This window comes from Phoca vitulina, unplaced genomic scaffold (assembly GCF_004348235.1).
Source record: "Phoca vitulina isolate PV1807 unplaced genomic scaffold, GSC_HSeal_1.0 scaffold22, whole genome shotgun sequence".
Taxonomy (NCBI): Eukaryota; Metazoa; Chordata; class Mammalia; order Carnivora; family Phocidae; genus Phoca; species Phoca vitulina.
In genome coordinates, this window is record NW_022589725.1 from 15,915,834 (window position 1) to 15,937,816 (window position 21,983).

A 21,983-nucleotide genomic window follows, 5' to 3' on the forward strand; every position below is an offset into this window, starting at 1 on the left:
ATTGATAGCATATGGCATGTTTAGGCATGCCAAGCTAAAAAAAACCTGTTACACCATATCCATGTTGTGAATGGTGATTTAATTTCAGAGTTAAATCTATTGTTATCTATTAATGATTAATTTGAATTTCATTAGTTTTATATTTTTTATATTAAATTTGTAAATTTGTTTCAAATACAAAGCTATGTATCTTAGCTTTATGTTTATGTTCATTAATTTAAAATTTTAACTTGCATTGGAGGTGTGTTAAGAATTTTGTTTTCCAGGGTGCCTGGTGGCTCAGTTGTTAAGCGTCTGCCCTCGGCTCAGGTCATGGTCCCGGGATCCTGGGATCGAGCCCTGCATCGGGCTCTCTGCCCGGCGGGAAGCCTGCTTCTCCCTCTCCCACTCCCCCTGCTTGTGTTCCCGCTCTTGCTGTGTCTCTCTTTGTCAGATAAATAAAATCTTAAAAAAAAAAAAAAAAGAATTTTGTTTTCCAGGGCACCTGGGGGGCTCAGTTGGTTAAGTATCTGCCTTCTGCTCATGTCATGATCTGAGGGTCCTGGGATCGAGCCCTGCACCGGGCTGTCTGCTCAGTGGAGAGTCTGCTTCTCCCTCTGCTCTCCCTCTCTCTCAAATAAATAGATAAAATCTTAAAAAAAAAAAAAAAGACTTGTTTTCCTTTTGAAAGGGATTTATATCTCTCAAATTCAATAAACCCTACAGTAGTGAGTTTTTTTTTAACAGAATATTTTGTTCTCTGTTTGCCTTTTTATTTATTTAAGATTTTATTTATTTATTTGACAGAGCACAAGCAGGGGGAGTGGCAGGCAGAGGGAGAGGGAGAAGCAGGCTCCCCGCTGAGCAAGGAGCCTGATATGGGACTCAATCCCAGGACCCTGGGATCATGACCTAAGCTGAAGGCAGACCCTCAACCGACTGAGCCACCCAGGTGTCCCAGTAGTGATTTTGTTATAGGTCTTGCTGTAGCTTTGCTCATTCTAACCAGAGTCCACAAATGCGCAAATGAAAGGCAGTAATGCCCAAATGAAAGGCAGTTTTCTGTGCATCATTTCTCATTATTGACTTTTATTGAATTAGAAAAAGGAACTTTGAAATCATGACTACAATTGCTTATTAATGGCAAATTCAACCTACTTTGAAAATGAAGGACTCTAAAGACAACACTGCCAGGGTGCCTGGGTGGCTCAGTCGGTTAAGCATCTGACTTCAGCTCAAGTCATGATCTCAGAGTCCTGAGATCAAGCCCCACATTGGGCTCTCTGCTCAACAGGGAGTCTGCTTCTCCCTCTCCCTCTGTGCCCTCTCTCTTGCTCTCTCTCACTCTCTCTCTCAAGCAAATAAACTAAAAAAAAAAATCTTAAAAAAAAAACTTCAATTAAAAAAAAAGACAACACTGCCTTGAATAGGTGGTGACTCTGTCTTGACATGGAGCAACTGTGGGCCTGACTGAGGTGATTACCAGAAAGAGGTCAACTGTACCCACCTACAAATGAATGGATAGACCAGACCCCAAACTTCTCTACAGTTGAAGAGAGGATGATTTGAATGAGTTTAGTCTGCAGAAATGTTAAAGATGAAGTACCCAGTTATTGTTAGTAAGTATAGTTATGATATTACATCTTAATTGTGAAATGCTTAATTTCAAACAGCACAGTTTTCTGGTGAGTCTAAAAGGACAACTCTTTTGGAAAAAGTAACTCTAGAAAACAGAATTCTGCTATTTAAAGAAATTGTTGCTATTAACTTCCTGCCCCAAATTATGATTTTGATTTTAAAAGTTGTTGATCTTAAGCCATTTTTTCTAATAGTAGCTTGGAAGACCTGTTTTTCTGTTGAGGTCATTGTTCTTGACATCAGAACAATATTAGCACAGAGAAGATTTCTTTTTTTGTCTTTTACATTTCAAATAATTGTGATAGAATTTTAAAAGAAGGGTGCAAGGTTTTATATTCCATGCGGTGTTATCTAATCTGGTAGTCTGTTGAATCTAACCCTATGATTCTTAGGGTGGTTTGGCTCTAGATACCATGTATCAGATTAAGGAAGTTCCATTCCTTTTCTGCAAAGAGTTTTTTATGAATGGTTGTTGGATTATATCCCATGCTTTTTCTGCATTTATTGATATTCATATGATTTTTCTTTTAATTGTCAATATGAGTTACCTTAATCAGTTTTTTAGGAGTAAACACTTATTTTTTTCTTTCAAGCTCATTGTTTTATCTAATTTTTGCTTTTTTTTTTTTCTTTTAGATTTTATTTATTTATTTGACAGAGTGAGAGAGCACAAGCAGGGGGAGCAGCAGAAGGAGAGGGAGAAGCAGCCTGATGTAGGGCTCAATTCTAGGACCCCGGGATCACGACCTGAGCCAGACAGATGCTTAACCATCTGAGCCACCCAGGCACCCCTGTTTATCTAATTTTTATTGTAAAATATACATAACAAAATTTACCATTTTAACTTTTTTTTTTTTTTTTTTAAGAAATTTATTTACTCAACGGGGCCTTGAACTCATGACCCAGAAATCAAGAGTCGGATGCTCTACCGACTGAGCCAGCCAGGCGTCCCTATTTTAACTATTTATTTTATTATTATTTTTTTAATTTTTAAAAATTTATTTGACAGAGAGAGCGAGCACAAGCAGGGGGAGTTGCAGGGAGAGGGAGAAGCAGGCTTCCCCTGGGATCATGACCTGAGCCAAAGACAGACACTTAACCGACTGAGCCACCCAGGAGCCCCCATTTTAACGTGCATATTCACATTGATTGTTGTGCTACTGTCACCACCATCCATCTCCGGAACTTTTTCATCGTCCACAACTGAAACTTTGTACTGTTTAAACAATAACTTCGCATTCTCCCTCCCCTATCCCCTGGCAACTACCTTTCACTAATTAATTCTTAACATTAAACACAATTGGGTCCCAGTATGTACTGTATTACCTTTTTTATTTTATGTGTTGATTGCATCAGATTACTAATATTTTGGTATGGATTTGGTAGGATTTTTTTTTTAAATACAGTTCAGACTTTTCTAACTTCTTTGTGGTTTCCTTCTTTGATCTATGGGTTATTTATAAGTATGCCTTTTAGCTTTCAAACATGAGGTTTTTCTAGTTATCTTTTTGTAATGGTTTTATAGATTAATTGTACTGTGGTTAAAGATAGGACTTTATGATTTCAGTCCTTTGGAAATTGTTAATATTTATTTGCTGTTTAGCCTAGTATATCCTTCCCCCAGATTCCACATTGTTTTTTTGGTTTTTTTTTAAAAGATTTTATTTATTTATTTGACAAAGAGAGACTACAGTGAGAGAGGGAACACAAGCAGGGGGAGTGGGAGAGGCTCCCCGCTGAGCAGAGAGGCCGATGTGGGGCTCGATCCCAGGACCCTGGGATCATGACCTGAGCCGAAGGCAGCCGCTTAACTGACTGCGCTGCCCACATGCCCCCAGATTCCACATTGTTAATGTTAAGTTAGGCCACAGTTGCCTTATCTTTGTCACTTTATCCTTCTGTTTATACAGTTTTTCTTTTTTTCTTTTTTAAAGATTTATTTGAGTGTGCATGTGTGCGCAAGTGAGCGAGGGTGGGGGAGGGGCAGAGGGAGAGAGAGAAAGTCCTTGAGCAGACTCCCCACTGAGTGAGGAGACCATCACAGGGCTTGATTGCAGAACCCTGAGGTCATGATTTGAGCCGAAATCAAGAGTTGGCCACCCAGCCGAGCCACCCAGATGCCTCTGTTTATACAGTTTTTCTGAATCATTTGAGAAATAAGTTGCAGACATAATGCTCTGTTACCTCTAAATCAGTGTGTATTTCCTAAAAACAAGGATACTCTCCTGTATAACCACAGCATACCCATTAAAATCACGAAATAAATATTGATATAATACTGCTGTCTGATTCACAGACACAACACCACTTACATTTCGCTGATCTCCCAGTTATGTTCTTTACAGCAAAAAAAAGAAAAAGAAAAAAACTCCTCCCTCCAAAAACAAAAGCAGAAAAACCTCTTCCCTTTCTCCTTGTAACTCAGATTCAGAGACCATTCACAGCCATGCCTTTACTTGTCATGCCTCTTTAGTCTCCTTCAATTTTGAATAGTTCCTCAGTCTTGTTTTAGTTATTTTGACAGTTTTGAAGAATAGGCCCGTTATTTTGTAAAAATGTTCCTCAGTTTGGGTTAGTCTGATGTTTCCTCATCAGTAGATTTAGGGTATGCATTTTTGGCGGGAACACCATAGCCCTGATGTTGTGTTCATTTCACTACATTGTATCAGGAGGCACATGCCACCTTGTCCCATTACTGGTTATGTGAAATTTTATCACTTGGTTAAGATGACAGGTTTGTATACTGTAAGTTAGTTCAAAAGTATTTACTCTTACTAATTAAGTAAATAATACGCATTTTGTGGCATGATACTCTGAGGCTATATAAATAGCCCATTTCTCATCAAATTTTCACCTACTTGTTTTTGCATCCACTGATGATTTGTGCCTGAATCAGTTATTACTAAGGGGTTGCCAGATGGTGAATTTAAAAAATTTCATCATTCCTTCCAGCATTCATAATTTGGCATTTCACTGTAAAGAAAAGCTTTCTCTCCCTGTTTTTTTTTTTTTTTTTTTTTAAAGATTTTATTTATTTATTTGACACAGAGAGAGAGATAGGGAGAGAGAGATCACAAGCAGGGGGAGCGGCAGGCAGAGGGAGAGGGAGAAGCAGGCTCCCCGCAGAGCAAGGAGCCCGATGCGGGGCTCGATCCCAGGACTCTGGAATCATGACCTGAGCTGAAGGTGGCGGCTTAACCAACTGAGCCACCCAGGCGCCCCTCCCTGTTTTCTAAAAAAAATCATTTAAACATATCAGCATGGACTCCTGGATTCCTGTTTTACTAATTTTTCATTTGTTTTGATGCTCAGATTATCTCTGGTTTGGTCAGTGGGAACTCTTTCAAGCTGGCTCCTATGCCTTTTCTTCATGTCCCCATCATTCTTTGATCACTTACTTTTTTTTTTTTAATTTTATTTATTTATTTGAGAGAGACAGAGATAGCAACAGAGATAGAGCAGGAGCTGGGAAGAGAAGGAGAAGCAGGTCCCCTGCTGAGCAGGGAGCCCACCATGCGGGGCTCGATCCCAGGACCCTGGGATCATGACCCGAGCCAAAGGCAGGTGCTTAACCAACTGAGCCACCCAGGCCCCAGATCACTTACTTTTCTTACTTTTTGGCACAGGTTTTCCATGCCCAGTCCTAGAATCAACCATTTCATGAAGGAACTCTGGTTTCTTTTGTTAGACGATGTATTTATTTATTTGTTTTTTTAAGATTTTATTTATTTGGGAGAGAGAACGTGTGTGAGAGAGAGAGCATGAGTGGTGGGAAGAGAGAGAAGCAGACTCCCTGCTGAACAGGGAGCCCGTTATGGGGCTCGATCCCAGGACCCTGAGATCATGACCTGAACTGAAGGCAAATGCTTAACTGATTGAGCCACGCAGCTGCCCCGAGGATGTATTTAGAAAACAAGATCTGGACACCAGATGTGGTCCTTGCTACTGGGGTGTCATTGCTCTTAGGCTGTATTAGAAGTCAGACGTAGGATATTATTTTTAAATGTACCCAACATTTGATTTATAAGTATGACTGAGTGATGCCATGAAGAGGTCAGTGCCATTGAAGGCAGTTTACTTGTAGTTCCCCAGAAGCAGGAGGCACACCATGCTATGCAGGGTCCGTCACATGGGGGAAGCACCAGGGTCTGTCGGGAGGCAGAAGGAGCCAAGAGGAAAGCATGGGTAAGAGCCTTTATTACTACAGTGGTGGGAAGTTGTTAGGGGTATGTTCCTTTTTAGGCGGGAAGTGAAACACAGAGTTGTGCTTGTGGTTGGAAGATTTGTAATATTTTTATACATATATGTACATATGCGTATAAACATATACAAGCATCCATATCTGCCCAAGAATGTTGAAAGCCATGATTTCACTGTGTTACCTTCACTGATTCCATTTTAACACCACAGCATTTTTTTCTAGTCTTTCCCCTTTTTTAATTTGTTCCTCCTTTCTCTGACATTGAGAATGTGGCTTTCTGTCCTTTTGTGCTCCATCTCCCTTAGGTAACAATCCCCTGACTATGAGGGCCATCTCATTGGCCCCAACCCCACTGAGAGTGCTAGCTGAGCACCCCCATCTGGTTCCGTGAGCCATTTTTATATATAGACAGTTCTCAATTTGCATCATTCTCATGCATGAATTTCTGTTAACATGGTTTTTAAATTTTTATTTTATTTTATTTTATTTTATTTTATTTTATTTTATTTTTTAAAGATTTTATTTATTTATTTGACAGAGAGAGACACAGTGAGAGAGGGAACACAAGCAAGGGGGAGTGGGAGAGGGAGAAGCAGGCTTCCCGCGGAGCAGAGAGCCCGATATGGGACTCGATCCCAGGACCCTGGGACCATGACCTGAGCCGAAGGCAGTTGCTTAACAACTGAGCCACCCAGGCGCCCTATTTTATTTTATTTTTAAGTAATCTCTACACCCAGTGTGGGGCTCAAACCCACAACCCTGAGATCAAAAGTTGCATGCTCCATGGCTGAGCCAACCAGATGCCCCTGACATGGTTTAATTAAATGAGACTAGTCCCCAAATAACAGTTAATGAAATACAAAATATAACCTGTGATCAGGAATAGCTCCTCCAAAAATTTTAAAATTTACTCCAACCCTGTAATAGCTGATTAATATCTCTCTAGACATCATTCAATTGAAGGTATTCCCCCCTTTTTTTTAAAGGAAAATTACAATCTCTGCACTGCTCTCAGCTGAACTTTACACAGCTCTGCATTTCCCTCTGTCAGTTCCTCTTGGAATGGTGGGTGGGTAGCAGAAGAGAGGATATGTACAATAATGTATTTTTAGTTCTTTTGAACATAGGGGTTGCTCAGCCATTGCTATTGATGACAGGAAGTATATTTATAGCTTCAAGGAAGGAGGGCCCTGGTTTAAGAAAACCTGGCAAGCTGTGCTTAATATATTTCATTAAAGCTCATTTGCACTTCATAGGAAGTTCTTGCCGTAGAAGTGTAGTTGAAATGAATGGATTTATGTTATGAAGTGTAGGTATTTTCATAAGTATATTCAGTCTGTTCCTGGATTTGGAAAAATCTTCCATTTTGAAATTTCACAATTTGCAATGCCTAAAACAAAGGACACTACAGGATGTGTGTACAGAGAATTCAGATGGTGGCATGCAGTTGTATAGTAAGGATATTGAGGGGGTACTAAATATGGTCACAAGTAGATATTCATGAAACTTACTGGTACAGCTTCTATTGTGATTTTCTTTCAAAGATTGAAATCAGATATTGTATATGGATCATAAGATAGTCTGTAAAATCATTTTGGGGTTTTCCACTGGGCATCACGTAACTTTCTTATAAGTTTGATTGGGACAGGACTTTTGCCCATGATTATCATGTGCAATGGGCACATTAAACGCAAGTTAAATTATTCTGAAGCATTTTCTCTCATTTTCCTACTCCCTTTCTCAATTGAGGGAAGCAAAGAGTTGGTTTCCAAGGATACGTCTTTTCTCTTATGCTGGTTTCAGATTGATGCAGTCATGGAAACCACGCAGGAAACTCATTCTTGGCAGCTGCTCACACTGGTCTGATATTTTCTTTTAAAAGCATTAGATTCTTTAATAATACATTTTGAGAAGGTTGGTGCCAAATGATTCCAGGTCATCTCAAAGGGAGTGGGAATTTTGTTGAATAGCTTTAAGTGACTCAGTTAAATATTAACAAGTTGCTAAACAAAACTGCAGTGATTTACCTAAAGATTTCTATGTCTAATTTAACCAGAAGGATTATAAATTACAGAATTATTAATGTTTAGTCATTTTTTAGAATACTTTAAAACGTTCCTAATTTGAGGATTTTTTTGTTTTGAACTTTATGAATTCAAAATATTAGGAGTTGTAGAGCTGAACTTTATTTAACATAATGAAGGTTTTCATCTGGCCCATCAAAGTCTATCTGCTGATGAAATGAAAATATGAAATAATGACTCTTTAAAAGTCATTTTGAAGGGCACCTGGATGGCTTAGTCGGTTAAGCATCCAACTCTTGATTTTGGCTCAGGTCATGATCTCAGGGTTGTGAGATCAAGGCCCCTGTCAGGCTCCACTCTGAGCAAGGAGTCTGCTTGAGATTCTCTCTCTCTCCCTCTCTCTCTGCCCCCACCATTCCCCCCCCCCACTGTCATGCACATGTGCGTGTGCACTCACTCTCTCTTAAAAAAAATTAATTAAAATATTTTGTGGATTCTGAAGCTGACTGCCTTGGTTCAAATCCAGCTTTACTATTTATTAGATATGTAACACGGGACAAGTTACTTAACCTCTCTGTGCCTTAGTTTCCTTATCTGCAAAATGGGGGATAATAACATCATAGGGTTGTCATGAGGAGTAAATGAGCTAAACTATGTCACATGCCTAATTCATAGGGAGCATTCAGCAAATGCTGACTGTTCCATTTATACATAAGGAATAAGGTTGAATAATAAATCCAGAAAAGGTTTGCACTGAATTCATTTATGAAGGGTTTAAAAGAAGGAAGGTATTTTTGACACATGTATTATTTTTTAGGTTAACAAGAATAGTGGAGGATTTAGGAATCTCTTCCCTATTGCAAATGAATAAACCACCTGTTTTTAGATCCCTTGTAAAGATTTAGTATTGGGTTTACATAATTTAGCAGGGTATTTGCTGATTCGAGAAACATTGATTGTTGGATTGCTACATGCTAAGTAGGTGCTGGGATTTCAAAGGTGAATGAGACACGTCCTTTTCCCTGGAGGGCTTCCTGTTTTGGAGGGGTGTAGGTGGAGAAGGGTGAATAAGTGAAGATGACCTATTATAAAACTTAATTCTTTATACATTGTGTTAAGTGCTACGCTAGCAGAATTTTAAATTTAAAAAAGTGATATGAAATAGGAGACAGCACAAATTAACTTAAACGTACAAGGGGCGCCTGAGTGGCTCAGTTGGTGGAGCTTCAGACTCTTGGTTTGAACTCTGGTTTTTGTCTCAGGTCATGGTCTGAGGGATGTGGGATCAAGCCCCGTGTTGGGCTCCCTGCTCATGGGGGAGTCTGTTTGTCTCTCTCCCTCTCTGCCCCTCTCCCTGCTCGTGCTTTCTCTTGCTCTAAAATAAGTGGGTAAATCTTATTAAAAAAAAAAGGAAATATGCAAGAGTAATAGAAAACTATAGAGCCTTAAATTCAATATTTATGCTGTGTTTCTGAATGTGAAAGACTTAAATATTATAGAGATACTGTATAGAGGCTTAGTAGGGGTGTTCCCCAAATTATTCTACGGATTTAATGCATGTTTTGTAAGCCCAGTGGGGTACACCTTTTTGAAAGCTTGACAGATTGCACAGCACAGTTCATTTGGAAGAGTAAATTCAATATTTGAGAAAATTTTGAAAATTTTTGAAAAAGAACAATAATTGGAGAGCCATAGAAGTGGGGAAGGTATGTAACAATTGACTCTGTGGATAGTAAAATATATCACAGAGTTAAAGGTATTAAAGGAAGTGCCTGGCTGTCTCAGTTGGTAGAGCATGTGACTCTTGATCTTGGGGTTCTAAGTTTGAGTCCTACGCTGGGTGTAGAGATTACTTAAAATCTTTTTTTTTTTTTTAAGATTTTATTTATTTGTCAGAGAGAGAGCGTGTGCACGAGCGGGAAGAGGGGCAGAGGGAGAATCAGGCTCCATGCTGAGCAAAGAGCCTGATGTGGGACTTGATCCCAGGACACTGGGATCATGACCTGAGCCAAAGGCAGATGCTTAACCGACTGAGCCACCCAGGTGTCCCAAATTTTTTTTTAATTTAAAAAAAAATTTTTTAAAGATTTTATTTATTTGTCAGAGAGAGAGAGTGAGCGACCACACAAGCGGGGTGGGGGGGAGGGCAGAGGGAGAAACAGGCTCCTCACTGAGCAGTGAGCCCGATCTGGGGCTCAATCCCAGGACCCTGGGATCATGACCTGAGCTGAAGGCAGATGCTTAACCGCCCAAGCCAGCCAGGCATCCCATCTTTTTTTCTTTTTTTTTTTTTAAGATTTTATTTATTTATTTCATGCCACGTATGGGGGGCAGAGGAAGAGGCAGAAGCAGACTCCCTATTGAGCAGGGAGTCTTATGCTGGCCTCTGTCCCAGGACTCTGGGGTCATGACCTGAGCCGAAGGCAGACACTTAACCAACTGAGCCACCTAGGCGCCCCCACAAATTCTTATTGATGAAATTAAAATATAGTAATTATTAAGTACAACTTTTTGTAATAATAGGTTTATTAATGAAAAAAGTGGAATTCTTTTTTAGGGTGATACAGTTTGCTTAATTGGGGTTCAGAGTTAGTGTTTCCTATTATCAAAATTGATTATAAATGATATATATATGATTTTATATGTTTCGTCTTTGAAAATGTCTTCACACAGATGTATGCCAAATATTTAAGTTTTATTTATTTTAGAGAGAGAGAGAGCATGCAAGTAGGGAGGACAGAGGGAGAGAGAGACTATCAAGCAGACGCCCCTCTCCAGCAGGGAGCCCCACACAGGGCTCGATCACATGACCCTGAGATCGTGACCGAGCCTAAGCCTTAAGTTGGATGCTTAATTGACTGAACCACCCAGGCACCCTAGCCATATATTGGTATCAGCCCCCAAGCATATGATTTTAATTGAGCACATTAATTACTTGGGAAGCGTTTATAGAATTATATTAGATTTTTCTTTTAATATTTGCCTTTTAGCATGTCATTACATAGCAGATTAGTTACTTCTATTTGAAGGTTAGATGGAAGCTCCATAATTTCACCGTTAAATAGACTTTGAAATATGGAAATTTTCTTTGCACTTATACTGAAATCCTAAAAAACTATAGTTTTGAGCCAAGAAAATATATACACTGCAAATTTGTTTAGGAATGGAGATCTCATTTCTTATTTTAAATTTGAGAGTATGGGAAGTGTATAAAGCAACTTTTGACATTGCTTATGATTCAAATATTAGTTTTTGTCTAAATGACTTAATTGAAGTTTAAGTTTCACATATAAATGCTGTTCTGCCCTGGTAATTTTATTTATTTAAAAAAAAATTTAGGTTTTATTTTTAAGTAACCTCCACACCCAGCGTGGGGCTGGAACCCACATTCCCAAGATCAGGAGTCGCATGCTATACCAACTGACCAGCCAGGTGCCCCCTGCCCTGGTAATTTTAGATTGAATTTATTAAATCTTATAAATCTGCAGCAAAAGCTAAGTTTCAGAGCCATTCATTATTTGATAATAGTATCTGCAAGAGGTCTTATCATTCTGAAAAATTTCATTCTCAGCCCTGAGCTTAAAAGATTAAAAATCACAAAATTTTACTGCAGCAAAGCACCAAATTGCTCTGTGGTCAGGCAAGTCAAGTTATTCAGCTTTTTTTTTTTTTTAAAGATTTTATTTATTTATTTGATAGAGAGAGACACAGGGAATACAAGCTGGGGGAGTGGGAGGGAGAAGCAGGCTTCCCGCGGAGCAGGGAGCCCGATGTGGGGCTCGATCCCAGAACCCTGGGACCATGACCTGAGCTGAAGGCAGACACTTAACGACTGAGCCACCCAGGCGCCCCCAGGTTATTCAGCTTTTATTTCTGGCAATAGTTAAGTCCATGACAGCGAGTGAAATTCACCATCCACACTGTTTGTTTAGTAACACATGATAAATTTAAATATTTTCCAGAGTACCTGCTGGTGAAAAATATAATGAATAAACTGTCTTACATCTTAACAAACGTTGTAAATTATCCAACTAAGCTTTAATCTACTCCACACATATTTTTACCATCATGAGTTAGAACACATTTTAGCAGATTCCACTTCAAGTTGTACTGAATTAGTATTTTCTCAACTTCTGACGTATAGTTGTTCAACAGACTATTCGTGGAAGCTAATTTTTCATTCACTTTATTGTTTTTAAAGATTTTCTTTTTTAAATTTTTTAAGTAATCTCTACACTCATTGTGGGGCTTGAACTCACAGCCATGAGATCAAGAATCGCATGATCCACCAACTGAGCCAGACAGGTGCCCCTATTCATTCAGTTTAAATTTGGTATTGACTCTTTGAGTAAACAGCTGAGCAATATTGGTAACATCTGTCAACTCATTGAGAAACAGGGAATCTACATGAACTAATTTGCCTTTTTAAATTGATTATTAATCTTACTCCCTTTGTCCTCAACTTTTGGAGCAACTGGTCTTGCTGAAAAACTAGTAGTCTTAAGTTTATTTTCTCTGAATCTATTTCTTCAGCCCCTAGAGCTGAGCATGGTTTAACCACCTCATCACTGGCAAATTACTTTCTTTGCTTGGCTAATAGAGCAGCCTCTTGGATTTTTAAGACCATGGCATTCCTGTGAATTGGGAATATTGGATGACTACTGAGTGTGCTAATCTTGATATATATTGAATTCTCCTAGCACAGCTACAGTGTCATTGCATAATAAACACAAAGCTTTCTCATGTGACTTCATAACAAAGTAACCCACACTCTCCACTATGCTTTGAATCAAGACATCATACACTTTTCTTGTTTTGACATGATGGCCATGCACTGGTAATACAAAGAAGTAAACTATCACAATTCAGTATGCCAATATGCATATGTGCCAGTCAGAACGCTGTTGGGTTATAGCTTCCTCACTGTGATTTGTGGTGCACTGAGCAGCAGTGCAAAGCTCTGTGAACACCACATATACAAGTAACCACTCAATTCTGCCAGTGTAGGGTTGATGCCGCCCATAGGCAACATGTAAATGAGTGAGTGCAGCTGTGTTTGATGTTATTTATGGACACTGGAGTTTGAATTTCACATAATTTTCACGTCATGAAATAATCTTTTTATTTTTTTCAACCATGAAAAAGTGTAAAATCATTCTTCGCTTGCAGCCCTTACTAAAACAGATGGTTTGCTCTCTCCATTTAGCATAAAGCATTACATCAAGGCCAGAATCAAGAAGGAAAAGATAGCATAAAATTTGATTGCATAAAGAGAGAATATAAACAAAACTAAAAGATAAAACCGAAGGGCGCCTGGGTGGCTCAGTGGGTTTAGCGTCTGCCTTCGGCTCAGGTCATGATCCCAGGGGCCTGGGATCCAGCCCCGCATCCCATCAGGCTCCCTGCTCAGCGAGAGGAGTCTGCTTCTTCCTCTCCCTCTCCCTCTCCCCCTCCCCCTCGCTTGTGCTCTCACTCTCCCTCTCAAATAAAATCTCTTAAAAAAAAAACTGCAAATTGGGGAAACGTATTTGGAACCATATGTCAGGAAAAGGTTAATGTCATCCTAGTATGAAAGAGTACCTGTGGATAAGAAACAGACCAGAACACTATTAGAAAAATGGGCAAAGGGCGCAAAAAGTTTACCAAATAAAACCTAATGTTGGTAACTATATCAAGTGTTGATCCAGTACTGAACCACAAAAGGCAAAAGAAACCATGGGAGACTTTCACTTTATACTTCATACACTTTGGTATTGCTTGAGATTTTTTTTAGGCTGCCCATTTTTTAATTTTTCCTTTTTTTTTTTTTAATATTTTTAAGATTTTATTTATTTGACAGAGCGCACACAAGCAGGGGGAGTGGTAGGCAGAGGGAAAGGGAGAAGCAGGGTTCCCACTGAGCAGGGAGCCCGATGTGGGACTCAATCCCAGGCCCCTGGGATCATGACCTGAGCCGAAGGCAGATGCTTAACCGACTGAGCCACCCAGGCACCCCTATTTTAATTTTTTTAAGTAAGCTCTCTACTCAGTGTGAGGCTTGAACTCATGACCCTGAAATTGAGAGTCACATGCTCTACCAGCTGAGCCCTCAAGGTGCCGCATTGCTTGAGTTTTTTGCAGCAAGTAGATACTACATTTATCAGTATTTAAAAAGCCAAAAAAAATTTTCTTATAAAATTTTTGAATTGTTGTTTGGCTTTCTGGTCCCTAAATTTTCTATTTTCCTAACAGAGGTAGAGAAAAGAGGGTGAATTCTTTCTCTTTCCTGCCTCTGCTATGCTGTACATGTTGCTCTGGTTTAGAAGACAGCATGGAGCTTAGGCCCTGTCAGGTTCCCCCACCTGGCCAGTCCTGGCTTTTGTATATTCTTGGGTGTTTTACTAGGCCAACATAATGGGCACTGCTTGCCTTGATGCCATGTTGACTTGGAAATCCCAGTTTGATTTTAAGATGGAAGTTTTTCTATTAAGCATCTTCTAAATAATTTTGATGTTAGGGATTTTGAATTGCTTTTTAATTTTATTTTCGTTTTAAATAGTTATTAATAGAAGCCAGAGGGAAGGGGCACCTGGGTGACTCAGTTGTTTGGGTGTCCTACTCTTGATTTCAGTTTGGGTCATGGTCTCCTGGTCATGGGATCAAACATTGCAACGAGCTCCATGCTCAGTGTGGAGTCAGCTTGGGATTCTCTCTCTCCCTCTGCCCACCCTCCCTCCCCCACACACGCGCATGTTAAGTAAATAAATCTTTTTAAAAAGGTAGAAGCAAGAGGGGTGGAGGGATTCTTTTAAATCAACTCTTAAAATTCTGTCTTTGGTAGAATTCTTGATTTTCCTGGATTTGTTAAATGTTTCTAAAGATGTTTGGCATAGGTATTAACTTCATGGACCTGTTGAATACAAGACAGTTTTTTTCTAGTTCTGAATTAAGTCAGTCATGAACAATAACAGAACCTCGTAGGTGGGTAATGCTACTGCATTCGCTCAAGGCATTTGGTTACCAAGGTGATTCACAAGGGATAAGAATTTTACTTTGCATTTGTTTTCAAATCAGGAGTTGTAGAATTTGATGCACATGAAGCATGCTGTTGTTCTTTTCCTATAGTCCATGAAGATGATGTCATTAAATTAGATTTTGGCTTTTAGACCTTGGTTTAAAATACTGGAATGATTAGCTAAGTAATAAGTATATTTCATGTGGAAAAGAAATAATGCAATTGTATTGAAATAAGCTGATCAAGAGGAAACTTAATTACCTTGAGAATGGCAGAAAATAAAGTTGTAATACCAGTTAATATACAGTGTAGCAGTTACAACTGGGGGAAAGAGGAATATGAGAGGGAGTAAAAGTGAGGTGTAAATTACAAGAAATTTGGGAGAAAATGACTTTGTGATCTGTGAGAGCCATAATTGGGAATACTGGGTAGACATGTTCATGTCCCTAGATTTTAAGAAGGCATACTTCAAGAAGTAGACAAGATATGAGTATGAATCAGTAGGAATGGTATACTAAAAGGAAAGTCAGTTTAAAGAAAAACAAAAACCTGCTTCACACCTGCTCTTAAAGATAGGTGATTACTTCTTTTGGGGGGGGCAGAGAAAGAGGGAGAGAGAATCTTTTTTTTTTTTTAAGATTTTATTTTATTTATTTGAGAGAGAGAAACAGCACACAGAGGGAGAGGGAGAAGCAGACTCCCCACTGAGCAGAGAGCCTGACTCAGGGCTCCATCCCAGGACCCAGGATCATGACCTGGGCTGAAGGCAGACGCTTAACCCGCTGAACCACCCAGGTGCCCCGGAGAGCGAGAATCTTAAGCAGGCTCCAAGCCCAGCACAGGGCCTGACATGGGGCTCTATCTCATAGCCCTGAGATCATGACCTGAGCCTAAATCAAGAGTCGGATGTTTAACCGACTGAGCCATCCAGGTGCCCCAACTAGGCAGTTACTTCTAATAGATACTCAGACTTGATTAAGAAATTAGGAAACAGGAATTTTGAAAAATATAGGTCATTAGTCTATCAACAAGTATAGAAAAAGTAACTTAGTTTTAAAATTTAATTAGTATTAAAACTATTTTTTATTTTTTATTTTTTATTTTTATTTTTTTAAGATTTTATTTATTTATTTGACAGAGAGAGACACAGCGAGAGCAGGAACACAAGCAGGGGGAGTGGGAGAGGGAGAAGCAGGCTTCCCGCCGAGCAGGGAGCCCGATGTGAGACTCGATCCCAGGACCCTGGGATCATGACCTGAGCCGAAGGCAGACGCTTAACGACTGAGCCACCCAGGCGCCCTAAAACTATTTTTTAAATGAAAAAGTTCTTTAATCTTTTATGGCTTTTACTACTGTTCTCTAGTTCTGTACTTCCAATATGATAGTTCTCAGCCCTGGGTGCTAGTGTGTTGGCCAGTATATATGTAGAACATTTCCATCATCACGGAAATTTCTATTTGGAAGTGCTATGAAAATGAGATATAGGGGTGCCTGGGTGGCTCAGTCTTTAAGCATCTGCCTTCAGCTCAGGTCATGATCCCAGGGTCCTGGGCTCGAGCCCCGCATCGGGTTCCCTGCTCCACGGGAAGCCTGCTTCTCCGCCTTCCCCTGCTTGTGTCTCTCGCTGTCTCTCTCTCTGTCAAATAAATAAATAAAATCTTTAAAAAAAAAAAGAAAATGAGATATATTATTAGAAAAGCTAGTAAAAGTAAGTGAGGGTAGGGGTGCCTGGATGGCTCAGTTGGTTGGGTGACTGCCTTTGGCTTGGGTCATGATCCCGGGGTCCTGGGATCGAGTCCTACATTGGGCTCCCCCTGCTCTGCAGGGAGCCTGCTTCACCCTCTGCCTGCCACTCCCCCTGCTTGTGTGCTCTCTCTGTCAAATAAATAAAATCTTCAAAAAAAAAAAAAAAAGTGAGGGTAATGGGGTACTTTTCTATCCAGAAATTTTACTGAAGAAGAATTATGTTTTATAATCCTGAGACATTGGTATGTGCTTTTTTGTTGTTAATATTGCATTTTGTCCTTTATTTTGAAATAATTTTAAGTTTACAGAGAAGTTGCAGTAATAGTACAAAGAGCCTTTTCCCTCCCTGAGCCATTTGAGAGTAAGTTGCTCACTTGATGCTCCATCAGCTTTGAATACTTCAGTGTGTATTTCCTACAAATGGGGACATTCTCCCATGTAGCCACAATACATCCATTAAAATCCGGAGCTTAACAGTGATACAGTAGTACCAGCTAATCCTCAGATCCCATTCAAGTTTTACCAGTTGTCCCAATAATCTGTAAAGCAGAAGGATCCAGTTCAGAATCACACATGGAATTTTGTTGTCCTGTCTTTAACTTGATCATCTTGATATTTTTGAAGAGCATAGGCTAATTATTTTGAAGATTATGTCTCAGTTTGGGCCTGATGTTTCTTCATGGTGTTAGATTCAGAATGTGCATTTTGTCAGGAATACCACGTAAATGGTGCTGTATTCTTGTTTTGTCAGGAGGTACACTGTTTCTGTGTGTCTTGTTTCTTATGTTAATCGTGATCACTTGATTAAGATAGGGTCTGCTGGTTTTCTCTACTATAAATTTACCTATTTTTTCCTTTGTAGCCAGTAAATACTTTGTGAGGAGGAAGCACTTTGAGACCATGTGAATACCTCATTCCCTATGAAGCTTTCCCCCACTAGTTTTAGCATCATTGGTATTTCTTGGCGGGATTATTACTCCAATGGTTGCCAAATGATGATTTTTCTAATTTTATCATTTCTTTCACATTTGTCAATTGACATATCATTATAAGGAAAAGCCTCTTTTCCCCGTTTATGTATTAACTTAAATTCATATGTATTTATGCATTTCTATTTTATTCAATGAGTTATTATGTATTAATATCATGTTACTTTGATGCTGAATTTGTCCCAGATTTGGCTAGTGGGTGCCTCTGGCTTCAAGCTGGCTCCTATATCCTTTTGACATGTTCTGTCATTCTTTGATCACTTCCCTTCCTGACTTTGTGGTACAAGATGTTCCAGTCTCTTCCTGTACTTTTCCTGCCCCAGCTCTGAAATCAGTCATTTCACCAAGAATTGAAATGGTTCCTTTTATTGGAGGATGTATTTAGAAACCAGGTCTAGATGCTAGGTATGATTGTTCTACTGGGGTATGGCTGCCCCTAGGCCCTCTAAGTGAATAGAGCATATGCAAACATGTATGTATACTTATATATGCATCCATCTGTGCATGTGATACACACTCACATTAGATAAGCTTTGTTCAGTCATAAAGTGCTGTTGGCTATTAGTTCAGTGTTAATGAATCAACAGTAAGATATATCCAGAAAAAGGAAGATGATGCTTGCTGATCTGTACATGAGGCCATTCCAGAAAGTGCTAACATATGTAATGCATGGTGAATCTGTGGAAAAGTGGGTAAATTTGTGGATTTGTGAGATGACAAACATAAAAAACGCATAGTAGACAGTGTGCACTGTGAGCATTGTGAGTATTTTCGTGATGAAGGGGTGTCTGACTTTAAATGCTTTTTCTGCATTGAGATGATCATGTGTTTTGCTTCTTTATTAATGTGTATAACATTCAATACATAGACTTTTAAATAGCTATTAATTAGCTGTTAGCTTCTGTTTTATCTCATCTTTTGCATTGTATGTTGGGTTTGTATGAATGCTCGGCAAGATTGTATTGCAGGCGTGTCTTCAGGATATCAAATATTAATGATATACATTATAATGTACATGATATGTATATTATATATGATAGTATATGTATATGTATATTATGTATGTTAGATACGATATACATTATAATATACATTATAATATACATTTTAAAAGACAATATAAATATTGTCTTTTAAAAATCAACTTAATTGAAGTATAATCATTTCTTTAACCCCAAAAAGTTCCCTTGTGTCCTTCCTAGTTATTCCTGTCCATCCCCTTATTGGGCCCCTGGCAATTGGGATCTGCTCTCTGTCACTACAGGTTACATTTGTCTTTTTTTTTTTTTTTAAGACAACGTGTGAGTGGGGGGGAGGGCAGAGGTAGAGGGAGGCAGGGAGAATCTCAAGCAGACCCCATGCTGAATGCAGAACCTGACACAGGGGTTCGATCTCATGACCCTGAGATCATGACCTGAGCTGAAACCAGGAGTTGGACACTTAAGCAACTGAGCCACTCAGAAGCCCCTACATTTGTCTTTTCTACATTGTTTATAGTATGTACACTTTTGTCTTGATTCTTTCACTGAGCATGATGTTTTTTAGGTTTTGTTTTTGTTTTTAATTGTATTTGCATTTATTTTATGCAGAACTTACTCCTGGACCTTAAGTTTTTGTTTCTTTAGTTTCTTCTGGGATATCTTTTCCTTCTGTGCAGCCTCCTCATCTGGTTTAGGAACAGCCTGCTCTTTTTCCGGTAAGGAGCATCTCAGTGTGGCAGGGAGAGTCATGTATGGGTTAATCTGCCTATGAGCTCTGTAAGTTCTACGCTGCATCTTGGGGGCTTTGTTCACCTGGATGTGCTCCATGATCAGAGGATCAACATCTGAACCCTTAAGTTCAGCATTACTGTCTGCGTTTTTAAGCATGTGCAGTAAAAATTCAGCACTCTTTTTGGGCCACGGACCCTGTGTGCAGCCCCACTCTTTGGCCTAGGCACGCCACCACCTCCACCACAGTAGCGATGGAATGACACACTTTGCTTTTACAAAGTGACATTCTTCAGATACTTGGTGGCTTTTCAGATATGCATACTCTTGATGGCCTGGACAGTTTCATGTATGTTCTTTTTTTTTTTTTTTTTTTTAAGATTTTATTTATTTATGAAGAGAGAATGAGAGACAGAGAGCATGAGAGGGAGGAGGGTCAGAGGGAGAAGCAGACTCCCCACTGAGCAGGGAGCCCGATGTGGGACTCGATCCCGGGACTCCAGGATCATGACCTGAGCCGAAGGCAGTCGCTTAACCAACTGAGCCACCCAGGCGCCCCTTCATGTATGTTCTTAAAGTGAACACGAAGATTTGAACTTCTTGATTGCATAATTTTGTTAGGGTATTCTGGGTCAAGTGAATAGTGAGCCATTTTCAGAGATCACCTCAGGCTGCTTAAGTTAAGAGTGAGCATGATGTTTTTGACCTTCATCCATGTTGTTAGGTGTATTAGTAGTCAATTCCTTTGTTTCTTTTTTCTGAGAAGTATTCCATTGTGTGAATATACTATAGTTTATCTTCCATATGTTAATAAGCATTTAGGTTTTTTTAGTTTGATTCCCTTATGAATAAAGCTGCTAGGAGCATATGTGTTCAAGTCTTTGCTTAGATATAGGTCTTTGTTTCTTTTGGGTAAATCTTAGAAGTAGAATTGCTGCTGGGTTTTATGGTTTAAGTGTATGTTTAATTTTATAAGAACCTGCCAAATTGTTTTCCATCGTTTTACACTTTACATTCTCATCAGCAATGTGCAAGAGTTTTATTCCCTCCACATCTTCACCAACACTTGGCATTGTTGGCCTTTTACTTTTTAGCCATTATGGGTGTCTCATTATGGTTCTATTTGCATTTTCCTAGTGATTAGTGATGTTTACTAGTGATCCTACCTTCGATATCTGTTTATGTCCTTATTGGCCATTTGTATATGTGCTTTTGTGAAATGTCATCTTAAATCCTTTGCCCATTTGTTTGTTGGATTATTTGTTAATAGTATCTTATGCTTGAATTGTAAGGGTTTTTTATATATTCTGGATACAATCATTAATTATGTACATATATATATTACAGATATTCTCTCCCAGCCTGTGGCTTGTTTTTTTAATTTTTAAAATTTATTTTAAAAGTTTTATTTAATCTGTATAACCAATGTAGGGCTTGAACTCATGAACCTGAGATCAAGAGTCATATGCTCCTCCAATTGAGCCAGCCAGGTACGCCTGTTTTTTTGTTTGTTTGTTTTGTTTTGTTTTGTTTTTTAATGGTGTCTCCCAAAGAGGAGAAATTTGTAATTTTGATGAAGTCCAAATTGACCACTTTTTTTTTTTTTTTTAGAGTTCATGTTTTTTGTGTCCAGTCTAAGAAGTCTTTGTCTATCTGTAGTAGACTAAATTCTAAGAAGACCTCAGGAGTCTTAGGGACCTGCACTCTTTTGTATTATTTCCTTCCTGTGAGTGTGGGCAGGATCAGTGAATATGATGGGATTTTACTCCAGTGATTATGTTATATTACATGGCAAAAGGGATATTAAAGATGTAATTAAGTTATTAATTAGTTGACTGAGTCAGTTAAAGGGAGATTATACAGATAGGCCTGACCTGATCACACGAACCCTTAAAATCTGGGTCTAGAAGTCAGAGCCAGGAGAATTCAAAAGATTTGAAACAGAGATTTCAGCAAGAGGGAAATTTTTTCCATTGCTGGCTTTGAAAATGGAGGGGTCTATATGGCAAAGATTGCAGATGGTCTGTAGCAGCGGAGAGCGGCTCCTGGGTGAGAAGGAGCAAAGAAACAGGTATCTTAGTCCTATAGCTGCAGGGAGCTGAATTCTGCCACAACTATGTGAACTTGGAAGAGAATCCTAAGCACGGATGAGAACACAGCCTGGCGACACCTTGAGGTTTATCTTTGTGAGATCCTTAGCAGAAAATCCAGCCATGGACTTCTGACCTTTAACTTTGTGGTAATTTGTTACTCAGTAATATCAAATTAATACACTGTCTCAAGATTGTGAAGTTTTTTTTCTTATGTGTTCTTATGCTTTTAGCTGTTACATTTAGGTCCAGATCTAATATCCTTTCAAGTTAATGTTTGCCTTTGGCATGAGAATAAGGTGCAAAGTTCATTTTTTCCCCGTATGGGTATCCAGTTGTTCTGGCCCTACTTGTGGAAAACATTCTTCTGCCCCCATTGAATTGGCTTGGCATCTTTGTAGAAAATCAAATGGTCATATATGTGTGGTTCTATTTCTGGACTCTCTGATATATTCTTTTGATTTATATATGTCTGTACACCCATAGCATACTCTTGTTTACTGCCAGGTAGTCTTCCAACCTTTTTTTTTTTTTCTTTATCAAAATTGTTTTGGCTATTATAAGATCTTTGGATTTTCAGGTAAATTGTAGAATCAGCTTGTCAATTTCTATT

At 39.0% G+C, this 21,983-nt stretch overlaps 1 protein-coding gene and 1 pseudogene across 5 annotated transcripts in view; one reads left to right on the top strand and one right to left on the bottom strand.

Moving 5' to 3' along the window:
* PTPRA (protein tyrosine phosphatase receptor type A) overlaps positions 1 to 21,983 on the top strand; it is a 156,031-nt gene that overhangs the window by 18,440 nt on the left and 115,608 nt on the right. The window lies entirely within an intron of this gene.
* Positions 18,992 to 20,246, bottom strand: LOC116641982 (annotated as a pseudogene).